The sequence below is a fragment of the Oryctolagus cuniculus genome, chromosome 6 (assembly GCF_051225735.1).
Source record: "Oryctolagus cuniculus isolate XC-2025 breed Fujian yellow rabbit chromosome 6, ASM5122573v1, whole genome shotgun sequence".
NCBI classification, from domain to species: domain Eukaryota; kingdom Metazoa; phylum Chordata; class Mammalia; order Lagomorpha; family Leporidae; genus Oryctolagus; species Oryctolagus cuniculus.
Window position 1 is genome coordinate 77,697,133 of NC_142872.1, and position 15,580 is coordinate 77,712,712.

General features: G+C 42.5%; 1 long non-coding RNA gene across 2 annotated transcripts; it reads right to left on the reverse strand.

Moving 5' to 3' along the window:
* Nucleotides 1-388: 388 nt before the first annotated feature.
* On the reverse strand, nt 389-9,047 carry LOC149126193 (uncharacterized). Of its 2 annotated transcripts, XR_016234913.1 has the most exons (4): nt 8,191-9,047; nt 6,276-6,445; nt 3,882-3,953; nt 389-1,455 (listed from the first exon to the last, which is right to left on the reverse strand). It is a non-coding gene; the product is annotated as an uncharacterized LOC149126193 (long non-coding RNA). The 2 variants fall into 2 exon arrangements; XR_016234914.1 differs by lacking the exon at nt 3,882-3,953.
* Between the last annotated feature and the right edge of the window lie 6,533 nt (nt 9,048-15,580).

The following is a 15,580-nucleotide window of genomic DNA, read 5'->3' on the forward strand; positions in this document are numbered from 1 at the left end:
GCTAATGTCCTGGCAAAAGCAGCAGAGACGGCCCAAGTGTTTGTGCCCTTGCAACCCACGTGGGAGACCTGAATGGAGTTCCTGACTCCTGGCTTTGACCTATCCTAGTGCGGGCCATTGAGGCCGTATGTGGAATGAACAAGCAGATGGAAGGTCTCTCCCTTTCTCTCTGTAAGTATGAACTTCAAATAAAATAAGTAAATCTTATAATTAAAAATGAATCTTAATGAAGAATGGGATGGGAGAGGGAGTAGGAGATGGGAAGGTTTGCGAGTAGAAGGGTGGTTATGAGGAAAAAAACTATAACCCAAAAGTTGTACTTTCAAAATTTGTATTTATTAAATAAAAGTTTAAAAATAAGTAAATCTTAAAAAAAAAGATGCCCATATCCCACACCAAAGTGCTCAAGTTCAATTCCCAGCTGCAGCTCCTGACTCCAGCCTCCTGCCATGTAGACCCTGTGACACAGCATTGATGGTTCAAGTTCTTGGGTCCCTACCACCTACATGGGAGATCTGGACTGAGTCCTCAGTTCCCAGCCTGGGCCTGGCACAGCCAGAGCCATTGTGGGCATTTAGGAAGAGAATCAATCGGTAGGAGATATCTCTGTCTCTCTTTATCTTTCTCTGTCTCTTTGTCTTTCAAATAAATAAATAATTTATTTAAAGGTTTGTTTCTGTGTACTTTACCTGGCATAGGAGGTACAGGTTCCCATAGCCATAGATGAAATGTGAAAAATTTTCGACTAAGAGTTAATTAAATAAAAGTAGCAAAGATGATGATGTAGACCCATTTTAGAAGCTATCCAAATTAAGACTAAAATATTATGTACAACTGCAGACAATCTAACATGACTTAATATTCTTCACAAGAGTAGTACATTTTAGCAGGCAAATACAAAGCTGAGATTTTCTTAAAGCTTCAGTTAAATATTTTCATTTCAAAACCATTCCCTTTGTATTCACTGATAGTTATTAAGCAGCAGTGATAAAACATGTTCCTGTCACATTCTTCCACAGGATTCAAAAGCTTCCCCACAAACTCATGTCATTTTCACTCAAACGACCTTGACACTCCATCTTTTAATGTATTGATTCTCTCCATTTCCTGGGTGAGAAAGATATTTTATCATAAATTATGCCTTGACATTTATAAAGAAAAATAAAATGTAAATATATTCTCACATAGAGGTGTTTTTTTTTTTTGGACAACAGTGTGTGTGTGCGTGCACATGTGTGTGAGACGTGTGTGCATGCATACCCACATATGTATATGTATAACATGTTTTCATATGTGCAGGTGTTGGCACTGTCATGTTGGCCCATTAACAGTAGCAGGAACTGTCCATATTGCTTCTTTTTCTTCATTTGAGTCTCAGTGAAAGGTATGGCTTCACTGGAAGAAAAAAGTGCCTTGAGTCGTCCAGGACAGGGTGGATGCAGAGAAGGTAAAAGACTGCAGGAGAGAAAGAGCAAAGCCGTATTTTTAACCTTTCTTGGCACCGTGAGCCTGACTTCCAGGCCTTGCGAAGGAGCCAGGCTCCACGAGTGAGCAGCAGATGGAACAGGCAGTCATAAGACATTATAAACATTTTTGAAAATGAGTCTACATAGCCAAGCGGCCTGTGGAGAGGTGGTGGGGGAGGGGCACTGTGGGGGGGGAGCAATGCTGAGATTTTTCAGCAGGTGGCAAACACAACTGAATGAATGGTGTGCAAAACGTGGCGCGGGGCAGCCAGCAGAGCAGGGCGAGGGCAAGCAGATGCTCCCCTGTTCCCCAGTCCCTTGTCTGCCTGTGCGGCTGGCAGCCACTCTTCACACTACACCCATTGGTTTAGCGCTCATCCCAGGCCAAGAGCTACAGTGGACTCAACCTCGCCAAAGGCAGAACATTCCATGGAAGTACCCAAGATGCTATTCAGACTGGTACTAAAATCCTCATTACCTGCAGGAGAAAATCCAACTCCTTAGCATGGCATTCAGGGGGCTCCCCAATCCAATTGTATATGAGCTTTCCAGCGTGGCCTCCCACTGCTCCAGTTCCTAAAAGCCACGCTGTGTTGGAGTAATCATCATTGTGCACTCACGCCATGCCCTTCCCTACCTCCTGGCCATCTCTCAGCCCGAGCGGCCCTCCTGCCCACCTGTCAAAATCCTTCAAGCTTCCGTTGAAGAGCCAGATCCTGTGGCAGCTCCTCCAATCTCCCTCACTTGGCCAAATTGCCCTCTCCTATGCCTGAAATGCACTTCGCTCCCTCATTACATCCTTGGTTCCAGATGTTTCTCTGCCCTTCTAATCTTCAAGAACATGAAGAGAAAGTGCCTGCTGAGCCCTGCTCACTGGCAACTTGGTATTCCATGCAGGCCCTTTTGGCTGCCTCTGCTACTATGTATCATCTATTAAACACTTACTGTGCACATCATCTCATTTAGTCTGCCTGGATTTGAATCTTCCATTCACCACTCAGCAGCTGCACAACTTTGAACATGCTTAAACTAGCAGTGCCTCAGTGACCCCATCTGTAAAAAAGGGTCATAGGACAATGATCGTGCCCAGTGGAAAACTGAAGATCAAAGGCCTTATCCCACCAAGTGTGTGGTTATTTCTTGTCCTACAGTAAGAACTGAGAACCCATCACCTATGTTTTTATTATCACTGTTGTTATTATTTACTGTACATGGCCATACTGTAAGATCAGTGTCATCTCAACCTTTACCCAAAGTCACACAGCAATAAAGTTGGAGTCAGGACTCAAAGTCAGGTCTGACTCCCAGGAAAGTGCTCTTGACTCCTTCTGCCTGACCATGACATTTAATATTGTCTCTTAAACACAAGACAAGAATCTCTGATAAGCTTATTGAACATGTAATAAAAGAATTAAAATAATAGACCTAAAGTGCTCTGGGTAAGAATATTAGAACCTGAATAGACCATTAAATCTGAATTTCATCCTTTACAAATAAGGATGTTCAAGTGCATTTATGCATATGGAAAATTTACTGATAGCTACTAAGTGTGGACCCCTGGCATAGACATTTGGATGGGGAAAAAAATTCCAAAGATGTGTGGCTTGTCCCCAAAGAGCTTAAGGGTTAACAGAAAACCTCCAAATCACCTGAGCCTGAGAGGGGCATGCTATGCAGACCTCACCAGTGACAGTCCACACTCTGACTTCTTGCTCAGAAGGCTCTGCGTGTTACCATTGCATCATAGTATTGCAGTAAAATAAGTAATTCAGCTTCACTTGGAAATTTCTGTAGGAAAATATTCTGCTTTAACAACTCTCATATCCTGAAAATTCATCTTTCTTACAGCAAACCTGATGGCTTGAATGTGCCTTAAAGGACCAGTACTTTATAAGGTTAAATATAAAACATCTGGAGCCGGCGCCGTGGCTCAATAGGCTAATCCTCCACCTTGCGGCGCCGGCACACCGGGTTCTAGTCCCGGTTGGGGCGCCGGATTCTGTCCCGGTTGCCCCTCTTCCAGGCCAGCTCTCTGCTATGGCCAGGGAGTGCAGTGGAGGATGGCCCAGGTGCTTGGGCCCTGCACCCCATGGGAGACCAGGAAAAGCACCTGGCTCCTGGCTCCTGCCAGGATCAGCGCGGTGCGCCGGCTGCAGCGGCGGCCATTGGAGGGTGAACCAGCGGCAAAAGGAAGACCTTTCTCTCTCTGTCTCTCTCTCTCACTGTCCACTCTGCCTGTCAAAAAAAAAAAAAAAAAAAAAAAAAAAAAAAAAAAAAATATAAAACATCTGAATTGAAGCCAGGCCCTTCTATAATGTCTTCAATGCGAGGCTAGTACTATCAAATCCCATTTTCTGAGCCTCCCTCCCTTTAGCTTAAAGTGCCCTTGCCCTCCTCCTACTAAAATTAACTCACCAAATCGAGGGAGTACAGTAGCCATCCCTGGACCATCCCTTAACACAGGACTCCTGAGGTCTTTTATCTCCCCTGTAGAAAAAAATTTTGATGTCTGGTTTTGTCTTGAGGGGTTTCTTGTCCAGGAATTCCAGGCCCTGAGAAGAAACTAACTTCCACCTGCACATAGCCCCAGACTGACTGAAATCCATGTGCCATCATCAAAATTCTCAAAAGCACAATATCTCCAATCTCCAATTAAACGAGAACCAAGAGCAGTATAGACCAACCAGGGACTTGGACATGAGCTAAGAACCTTTACTCTAACCCTTCAGGAAGCCTGGGAATTAAGCCACAGCTACACAGGTCCTTGCTCTGCACGTTATTACAAATACCTACTGTCTTCCACCACTGTGTCAAAAAGACCATGGCTGCCCATACCCCTCCTGTGCAGTTTCTCTCTCTCTCTATGGACTCCTTGTGAGTGAGTCTATTGCAGTGGGAACAATATGAGGATTAAGCAAATCAGACTTCAAAGAAGCGGCAATTAAGTGGGTCAATAATAAAGGTTGATTTGCTTAGCAGTAGATGATGGAAGTGCATATTAGTGCCCCCTCACTGAACTGGCAATGATGTTCATCCAGGTAGAGATCTCCTTCAGGTTTTTATCAGTGAACTTTTCCATGTAAAATGTAAATCTGGGTTTATGCTTGTGTGATTGATTGCTACAACTGATTATAGGTCAGAGAATGGGTTTTAAAATTACAAGTAAAAATACATATAGAGTGATGTCAGCTATGTGGCAGAATAGAGACATCTCTCCCCCAAAACACTGAAACCTTGGCAAAAACTGTCAGAATCAATCTTATCAGAGCTTTGGAAGCTTGTCAAAAGCTTACAGCAACCAGGCGACCTCTGAGCCAGGAGAAAGGGGCTGAAAAAGGTAGGAGATCTCCGTGGCATCACCCCAGCCTCCACTTCTCCAGTTTAGAAGTGGTCTTGAAGACAGCAGCCCATGTTCCCAGCAGCCCATGTTCCCGGTGTGGGTACATGGCTCTGGAGAGAGCAGAGCAGATGTCATTTCCAAGGTGTTGGGTTTGTCTGCTCTAACCTGACACTAATCTCCCCATAGGAATGTTGCAAAGACTTCCTGTGATTTGCCCAATGTGGGGTCATCAAAACAATGAAAGCCAAATGAATAAGCTGCTGCCACCTAGGCCAAAAAACAACACTTGAAGCAAACAACACAAATGACAAAATCTGGGACAAGTATTGTGGCACAGCAGCTTCCACATCTCCTATCAAGGTGGCTGGGTTCAAGTTCATGCAACTCTGCTCCTTTGTTTTCTATTCAGCTTCCTGTTTATGCACACCCTGGCAGACATCCAGTGATAGTTCAAGTACCTGGGTTACTACCACATACATGCAAGACCCAAATGAAGTCTCTTGCTCCTATCTTGAGTCTGGCCCTGCCCTGGCTGCTGCAGGCATTTAGGGAGTGAACCAGTGCATGGAAGATGCCTCTCTCTCCTCCCCTTCCCCACCTCGTCCCATATCTCTCTCCAACACACTGCCTTTCAAAAAATAAAAGTTACATGAACTTTAAAATGACAGTTTAAGAGAAATAAATGACAAAATCCAGGACAGAAAATCAGAGAATGAAATTTGAGGCAGGAATAGAAGTTTTGAAAAGCAATCACATACAAGGGAAACTCAAAAAGCACGTGCTTGGGCTGGGATATAGAATGAGAAAAAAACCTGAAAAGAGCCTAAGTTTTGATCTCCAGGTGGTGGCTACACTCAGTGCAGAGCAAGTCAAACTAAGGCAAAATTGTAAGTGATCTGGCTAAGCCATTAAGAGTGCTCCGGCACCAAGCTTATCTTCAAAGACCTGGAGAGTGTATTTCCTTTTCTTCCATCTTTTATTTTTCTTTACTTTTTCTTTTCTTCACATCATTATATTCAAAATGTCCAGTTTTTACAAAAACTTATGAAACACACAAAGAAGCAAGGAAGTAAGCCCCCATTCACAGGGGAAAAAGATAATTAACAGAAGCCATCACTAAGAAACACACTCCTATACTTACTAGACAAAGACAATTGTCTTAAATATAATCAAAGGGCTAAAAGAAACTGTGAACACAGAATTAATGATGTGAAACTAAAATTCTTGACATAAGGGATCTCTAAAATAAGAGTTTATTGAGCCATTACAGATGCTAATCAGGAAAAGAAAGGACTAGATCCTGGCACGAGTTCCTGCAACTATCAGCAGCAGGGCTACACTGCAGTTGGAAAATATCCCCTGGTCCAGAGCTAAGAGAGAAGGAAACTACACTGGCTGTGGTTGGAGAGATGGGTCATATGAATCAGCAAAGTTTGGGAAATGAAGGGCTGCTAAGGAAAAGTACTTACAGCTTCTTAATTGGCTGGCATTGTAAGTAGAATGCAGGGGTGCCTTGATGATTGACTGAGATTCTGGGTCAAAGGTTTCAGCATGGAGTTGTTTTATTGTTGCTTTTGGTTTGGTCTGAAGTTTTTAGTCGAATACCTTCTCTTACCTGTGCCTCATCTCCATCTTCAGCCTTAAATAAATTAAGGACATCTCAAAATTATTCTCTGATCAAAGGAAACCAGGAGAGAAATAGAGTAGCAATAAAGAAATACAAATTATAAAAAATACGTATTATATAAAGAAGCAAATCGAATTTTTTGAGCTGAAAAGTATAGTAACTAAAATGAAAAAATTCACCAGAAGAGTTCAATAACAGATTTGAGCAGACAGAGGAAAGACTCTATTAGCTCGAAGATAAGTCAAATGAAATGATCTAGTTTGAAGAGCAAAAAGCAAAGAATTTTTTTTTAATCAGAGTTTAGGAGACTTACCAGATTCTAAAAAGTATGCCAACATGTAAGAGGACACTTCAAAATGGTCTTGGAAAATGAAATTAAAAGTTTATATTAGTATCCAAAATTTTAAGATTTAGGTAGTTTTTTTCGTAATTGTTATGAGCTTTCTGAGGAATCACTCATATGTACAGATTTCAATCATTTTGGCAGCAAAGTAAACTTATCTTTTAATCCCAATTTCCACTTACTTTTTGAAATATCCTTATGTCTAATGGGAGTCTCAGAAAAAGACCAGAAAGAAAGGGACAGAAAAATATTCAAAAAATAATGGTCAAAACCTCCCCAGATTTAATAAAAACCATCAAGAAGTGCAATGGATTGAAAGCAGGATAAATTCCAAGAGGTCAATAACAAAAGTTTAATGTTAGAATCAAATTATCCAAAAGCAAAGATAAGCAGAAAACCTGTGAAGCACAACCATGGGTAAGGGAGGACAGCTGTAACTACTAACCATTGGCTCCACAAAGAGAGCTGTGCAGTTAAACTAAGGAAATCTAAGCTTTGGACCTTGCCTTTCCTGAGCCCTGAGAAGGGTTCTAGCAATGTTTTCATGGGGACATGCTTTCAAATGAAGGAAGAATAAGGTATGCTAACTACGATTGCTGGGACCAGCGCTGTTGGTGCAGTGGGTTAAAGTCCCAGTCTGCAGAACCAGCATCCCATATGGGTGCCAGTTCCAGGCCTGGCTGCTCCTCTTCCAATCCAGCTCTCTGCTGTGGCCTGGGAAAGCAGTAGAAGATGGCCCAAGTCCTTGGGCCCCTGCACTGACATGGGAGACCCGGAAGAAGCTCCTGGCTCCTGGCTTCGGATCAGCTCAGCTCCGGATGTTGCGGCCACTTAGGGAGTGAACCAGTGGATGGAAGACCTTTCTCTCTCTCTGCCTCTGCCTCTCTGTAACTCTGACTTTCAAATAAATAAATAAATTTTAGAAAGGAAGGAAGGAAAGGATGGGAGGGAGGGAGGGAGAGAGGGAGGGAGGGAGGGAGAAACTTAACTATGATTGCTGTGATCACTTGCCTGGAACCCAGCTAAGTGAAGGTGGGGGGGGTGTATCCAGGCTCATGTGGGATGTATTTAGGGGGTGGCAGTCACTTCCTCGTGTTAGCAGAAGGCAGCGGCCCTGCTTGAGGAGCCACTCTGAGGAGCAGCATCTCCACTCCCCACGTCGGTGATACCATGAGGGCAAGGAATCCCTTGAAATCTATGTATGTGACTCAGTCTTATAATCTCATCAGAGAGAAATTGCTTCCACTGCACTTGAGCATGGAGAATGGAAGTTTGGTCTGTTTTCTTCCAAGGTTAGAGTATTCTGTATGTGCAAGATTTTTCTTTTCTGTTTTTAAAGATATAAATTTTATTCGAAAGGCAGAGAGAAAGCGAGACAGAGAGAAAGAGAACTTCCACCCACTGTTTCACTCACCAAAATGCTACAGTGACGGGAGCTGGACCAGTCTGAAGCCAGGACCAGGGCTCAAGTATGCTGCTTTCCCAGGGAGCTGGATCAGGAATAGAGCAGCGGGGACTCAAATCGGCACCTATATGGGGTGGGGTGCCGGCTTCTCAGGCTTCGCTTTACCGCATGTGCTACAGCGCTGGCTGCACATTTGTTTATTTGTGTGATTCTTCTTTAATGAGTTTAAACGGAACAGGACAATCTGCTCATTTTAAAGGTGACTGAGCTGTTCCAAGAAGCAACAGCAACATTGTAAAGATCAAAGAAGTTCTCTCTAAAATTAGAAAAGAAACAGGAACATAAAAAAGATCCAAAAGTTCATCCAAAAAGTTTATAATGTTTAACTGTGCAATTTAATTTACAAAAAAGCCTTGGAATGTTTCTTTGAAATGAATAAAAAATTACAGCCTTCTGACTTGGATAAATATGAAGAGTAACTTCTTTCATCTTCTTTACTTATATAGAGAATAGTCAAGTAATAACAGCATATGAAGTGAAATGAATATAGTCCTCACAATATATAATGCTCATGGTGTGAACACCTGGGGGGCTGAGATAGTTCCCTCAAAAATCTTACCCGTCTTCAATGGAATTGATCCTTTTGTGCTCTTTCTGAAGATAAATAATTACACGGAGCAGCAATCTATTGGTACAAGTTGTTAAAAAACATGTTCCATTCCAAACCTGCAACTGGAACAGTGTTAAGTATCAAGGCAACTGGGAGACTGCTGGCATCCAGAATGCTTCCCACTGTCAGAGCAAATCTGACAGCAAGGCGCCATCTTGCGGGAGATTGTGGGATGTGTATGAGAAAAACACTTGTAAGGGAGCAGTAGACAAGTTTGTTTTGTTTGGGGTTTTATTTTGCCTACAACTTGTCACGTGCTAAATCTACTTTTGCAAAAGCCAATGATATTACTGAAAAAAGTAAAATGAAGAAAACAAAAAAGTACATGAAACATGAAAAATTTTTAGATTTGAATTGCTGTGGAAGTTTCCAATGCTGCTTCTCATGTGTGTTCTGTAACCATGCACAGAGCAGCAGAGGTGCAAAGTGGGAGCAGCATTATGCTGCTTCACCACCCAGGGCTGCAAGCTGTCCTCCTAAAAACGATTATTGTTGTAGAAAGGGTTTGCACTTTTAAACTGAAAAGAGAACTAGCATACATGTCAAAATGCAGATTCTGCATTGGATCCAAATTCACCACCACCAGTCTGAGAGAAGCATCTTATCCAATCACCACACACTTGTCAGATTTCTGATATTTATTTAAATTATTTATTTTTTGCTTATATTTTGTTTTATTTTCCTCTTACAGAGGAAAAGAGTTTCTGTTCCTAAAACAATGTGTTGCTAAGGACATTTAAAAAAAACCTCTCTACATCTCTTCTTCTCATTATTTACATGAACTTGACATTTCAGTCATTTATACAATGTTACAAGTAGGTGGTGAAGAGTTAAAAATTCATACAATGGCTAAGGTGAAAATATTTTGAGCTTTTTTTTTTAATTTATTTGACCAATGACCTGGCTAATTAGTAGAAATGTAGTCAGCATTGCAGAAGATTGATCTACATATCAACTTGCATCACTGAGAATGAAAAACCAAAACTTGAAATAAAGATCAAGCATTGGCTGTCTAAAAATGAAGTTGAAAAAATTAACAGAAGCAAATTGTAAATATTCACATGTAATGATTGAGCAGAAAATTTATTGTAACTCTAGTAGAATTTGTTTTAAAATGAAACTTCTTCTTTATCTCTAAAACACAAGCATTCACAAATTTTAAATCATCTCTGGAAGAGGAATGGAAATTCCTAACCTACTCATTCACACTTTAATTGTATGAGATTATAATTCAATATTGATGAAATAAATTAGCTTATAAAAATCATTTTCTCATTAACAAATTGAATCAATTTTTATCAAAATGCTATTTCCTTAAGCTTTTAACTGTAAATTTCAAAGAATATTGAATTCAACTTATTTAATTAACCCTGAGAGAAGTACTTTTTTTTATTGTAAGCCACTAATTGTTAAATAAAGCCTGTTCAATGACACTTTGAAGCACAGTAGACAGAGTTTATTCAGGACCATCTTATGTACATCTTCATGTACATATCACTGCAATGAGATTTTGTGCTGGGAGAAAATTGAGCTTATCTTCAAATACAAAGGCAAGTGGGGGTTTAGAGCCCAGAGCAGGCCAGAGCTGGGTGGAGGGAAAATTACTAAGAAGAAGAATCAGGATTAAGAGAGACGCTAGCTAACCTGACCTAACAGGATTCTTGCTGAAGACAGGTCAAGGGAGTCAGACATCACTTGGGGAACTGGGAGGGTTCAGAAGCCCAATTAGAAATAGAGAATGGGGGCCGGCGCTGTGGCTCACTTGGTTAATCCTCTGCCTGCGGCGCCAGCATCCCATATGGGTGCCGGGTTCTAAACCCAGTTGCTCCTCTTCCAGTCCAGCTCTCTGCTGTGGCCCGGGAAGGCAGTGGAGGATGGCCCAAGTGCTTGGGCCCCTGCACCCGCATGGGAGACCAGGAAGAAGCTCCTGGCTCCTGGCTTCGGATTGCAACAGCGCCAGCCATACTGGCCATATGGGGAGTGAACCAACAGAAGAAAGACCTTTCTCCATGTCTCTCTCTCTCACTGTCTATAACTCTACCTGTCAAATAATAAAAAAAAAAAAAAGAAAGAAATAGAGAATGATTGGATACTGATGGTGTGAGATTCTGACCAAACTGACTTTTTAAGGTTCTTCTTAGAACTAGGTTGTACAAGGAGGTGCTTACAAAAAAATCGAGGAGCCTGACTACTATCAGAGTAAGACTAATTTGTTTGCACGATAATTCTAGTCTCATTAACCTTGGCCTGACTTTTTATATAAGAACAAGGTTTGTGGTTAGTCAAAGACTGGCTTAGCTTGCTTTGTGGAAGCTAGCAATGACTGGAGTGTGTCCCCCCACATTGGCAACTTAACCTGAAGTATTTGGAGGTGGGGTCTTTGGAAGGTAATTGGGATTGGATGGAGTCATGATGGTGCCCCATGATGGCATTAGTGACTTTGTAAGAGGAGAGCTCTATGCTCACACACTTGCCCTGCACACCATGTGAAGCCCTCTGTTGCATGATGTTATAGCCAAAAGGCCTCACCAGATGCCAGCTCCACACTCTTGGGCTTCCCAGCCTCCTTAACCCTAAGCCAAATAAACCTCTCTTCTTTGTGAACATTTCTTTGGTATTTTATTATACCAACAGGAAATAGTCTATGTGAGACTTTTCAAAGCCTCTTGAAGTTAGGCAAGCAAAACAAGAACTCATCACCAAACTTCATTGGCAATACCCATAGATTTGGGTGAATTCCTCTCTTCCAAAGGTCCCTAAGAAGTTTTAAGTTTCTCTGGACCAGCCAGGAAATGACTTTCCTTTCTCATTTGTATGATAGGGGACAGTAAGCCAGGTCCCAGGCTAATTTTCCCTCAGGAGAACTTTGTAGGCATTGGCTCCATCAAGTCCATCTTTATTTATCTATTTAAGTATGTATGTATTTATTTATTTATTTAATTTTTTGACAGGCAGAGTGGACAGTGAGAGAGAGAGACAGAGAGAAAGGTCTTCCTTTTGCCATTAGTTCACCCTCCAATGGCCGCCGCGGCCGGTGCACTGCAGCCGGCGTACCGCGCTGATCTGATAGCAAAAGCCAGGTACTTATCCTGGTCTCCCATGGGGTGCAGGGCCCAAGTACTCGGGCCATCCTACACTGCACTCCCTGGCCACAGCAGAGAGCTGGCCTGGAAGAGGGGCAACCAGGACAGAATCCGGCGCCCCTACCGGGACTAGAACCCGGTGTGCCGGCGCCGCAAGGTGGAGGATTAGCCTAGTGAGCCGCAGCACCAGCCTTAAGTATTTATTTATTTACTTATTTACTTTGCATCTACTTGAAAAGCAGAACAACAGGAGGAGGCACTCCATCCTGGTCTCCCACATGGGTGGCAGTGTATCGAGTATTTGGGCCATCATCGTCCGCCTCCTAGGATGTATTAGCAGGAAGCTAGATGCGAAGTAGAGCAGCTGGGACTCAATCTGATTCTCCAATATGGGATGTAGATGTCTCAAGGGGCAGCTTAATCCACTGTGCCACAACTTCCATCCCAACCTTAGTTCCTTAAACCTGTGTGGTCATATGTGACTCTATGCACATCATTCCCAAATATGATCTTGTAGTCAAAGCCTTGGTACAATAATCAAAGTTTCCACTGGTTATAAGAAGAAGTTTTTGGGTCTGGAGCTATGTCCCAGCAAGTTAAAGCTGCAGCCTGCAGGGTCTGCATCCCGTATGGATGGCAGTTCAAGTCCCTGCTGCTCCACTTCCAATACAACTGCTTCTAATGTTCTGGGAAAACAGCAGAGGATGGCTCAAGTGCTTGGGCCCTGCCACTCACATGGGAGACCCAGAAGAAGCTATTGGCTCCTGGCTTTTGTCTGGTCCAGCCCTGCCTGTTGTGGCCATTTGGAAAGTGAACTAGCAGATGGAAGATCTCTCTCTCTCTCTCTCTCTCTCTCTCCGTGTGTGTCTCTCCTTTCTTTCTTGGAAACTCTGTCTTTTAAATAAATAAATAAATATTTTTTTAAAAAATAAGCCTTATCAAATTTATGTAAATAACTATTTTGCCAAGAAAATAGAGATTCTGAAAATAATTTTCAAATGCTGGTGGGACCAGGCAAAATAGGAAAAAAAATAATCATTTTTGTTTATAAAGGCATATTTCACCAAATAGTTATAAACTATAAATGGTTTAAGAGAAAAGGGAAAGGAGTTTCTTAAATCTGGAAAATAAAATACTAAAGAACAAGCAATGTTTCCAAAAAGCCATGTTCACCCTTTGTCAGTTGGTTCACTCCCATGTTGATCAGTAAGCTTTCCATTACTTTAAATAAAATACCAGAGAAGAGCTTGTTGGAAAGGGAAAGGTTTACTTTGGTTTACAGTCTGGAGGTTCACAATTCAGGAATAGGCAGCCTCATTAGTCTGGCATCTCGTGGAGGCTGGCATGGCAGAGCAGGTGCAGAGGAATAATCTCACAGTAAACCAGGAAGCAGAGAACTAGGCTGAATACACTTCACACATAACCAAACTTCTTGCAAGAACCACCGTCTGAGAGCACATCCTCAGTCACCTAAAGACTGCTCACCAGCCCACCCTCAGGGGCCATCCTCAGATCAAGCCTCAACCCTTAACCATCAACCCTTGACATAGAACCTCAGATTTCAAACATCTGCCTGGGCTTGGAGCCAAGTCTTGTTCAGTCTGTAACATCATATGATTAACTCTCATTCTGCTTGATCCTGAGTTGGGTCTCATGAACCCATCAGTTTCTTCATTAGAGTTCTGGAAATTCTTACCTGGTCCAATGGTATGATCATTTGTACATTTGATTTTTTTTAACAGACTTGCTTGTTCTTTTTTATATAAATATTTATTTATTTATTTGAAAGGCAGACTTACCCAAAAGAAGAGGGAGAGAGGGAAAGAGGGAGAGAAGGAGAGCGAGAGAGCGAGAGAGAGCTCTTCCATCTGCTGGTTCACTCCCCAAATACTTGCAACAGTTGGTGCTGGGTGGGCTGAAGCAAGAAGCTAGAACTCCATCCTGGTCTCCCATGTAGGTGGCAGGGGCCATAGCACTTGGGCCATCCTTGCTGTATTAGCAGGGAGTGGAGCAGACAGAGCTTGAACCAGTGCTCATAGAGGATGCTAGCATCACAGGTGGCCATCTAGCCAGCTGCACCACAACACCAGCCCAATTTTTTTTTTGTATTTATTTTTCAAATGTATTTATATGAGAAGCAGAGAGACAGACAAATAGATGCCATCTGATAGTTTCGGCTCCTGCAATGGCTGGGGCTGGGCCAGGGCTGAAGCAAAGAGCCAGGAACCCAAGCCAGGTCTCCCTGGGGGGTGACAGGAAACCAGTTACTTGAATTACCATCTGCTGCCTCCCAGGGTCTACACTGGTGGGAAGCTGGAGTCAGGAACTGGAACTAGGAATCAAACCCAAGTACTCCAGCGCAGGATGTGGTGTCATAACTGACAGATTATCTGCTAGGCCAAATGCTTGCCGCTAATAGTATGAACTTAAAGTTTGCAGAAAACTATGTTTTTCAGAGTCTTTTCCATGAATTTCTTTAAAGATAAAGCACTCTGGGATTATAGCAAAAGGCTTTTAGGAAAGCATCCAGGAAAAAAACTGCCTGTGAATGACAAAAGATTTTAAATGCCTAGAGTTAAAGATATGATGAGAGTTCACTTGATAAGGAAACTTAGTTATTTCTGTGACATATGACTGCTTAACACAATAACTGGAATTATAACTGTTTACATTATGCCAGACTTACTATGAACAGTGAGGGTATCCACACATTTCTATGAACTTCACACAATTTCAGAAACACTTATATTAATAAAATGTACCTATACAAATAGAAGAGAGGGGAGGTTTAGCATCACTTTTTATTTGACAGTGCCTTCCATGCCATTTAACATGTGAAATAAACCTAAGAAATTTCACTTCTCTCCTTCACAAGGTGAGAGACAAAGCCTTTGAGTTTTTCCAGGAGCCCTCTGCTGGCAAATCTGTGAAATTTTAAAGGAAAGAACTTCCTTACTGAGGTACTATGACAGTGATCAGGAACACGAAACTCATTGGGTGCAGCCCTGCCCTCAAAGAGATCATGGGGAAGGGGGTGTGTGTTCAGGAGCAACACCTGTGCATGGAACACCTTTAGGAGAGGTTTGTCTCCCAGGACACGCTGAACCGGCTGTACCTGAGCCTGGCTAGGAAGCCCATCCCATGAGGAAGACTCCAGGCAGAGAAATCCTGCCCCCTTTGTGCTGTGCAGCCGCAACTGGCACCAGGGCAGAAGGCAATAATCTTGGTGCAAAGGTTGCTGGCCGTGAGGGCACAGACTCCCAACACACACATTCACATTCACAGTCATACAGCAACACAGTCACTCACAAACACACTCATAAGCACACAGCCATACTCCAAAATACACATCAGTAAACACATATATTCACAAGCATACACAAACACACAAAAACACACAGGCTAAAAAACATACACACTCACTCAATAGTCCTACAAAAATACATATACCTGTCCACACAAACACACACTCCTAAGAACACACAAAACACTCACAATACACAGACTCACACACATACCCATGTTCATAAGAATACAGACTCATAAGCCCACATGCTATAAAAATCCCAACAGCTAAGGCAACCAACCATCCCTCCATACTGAGAATGGCTCCAGGAGCCCACGATCCTGGGCAAACCTGGAGGTT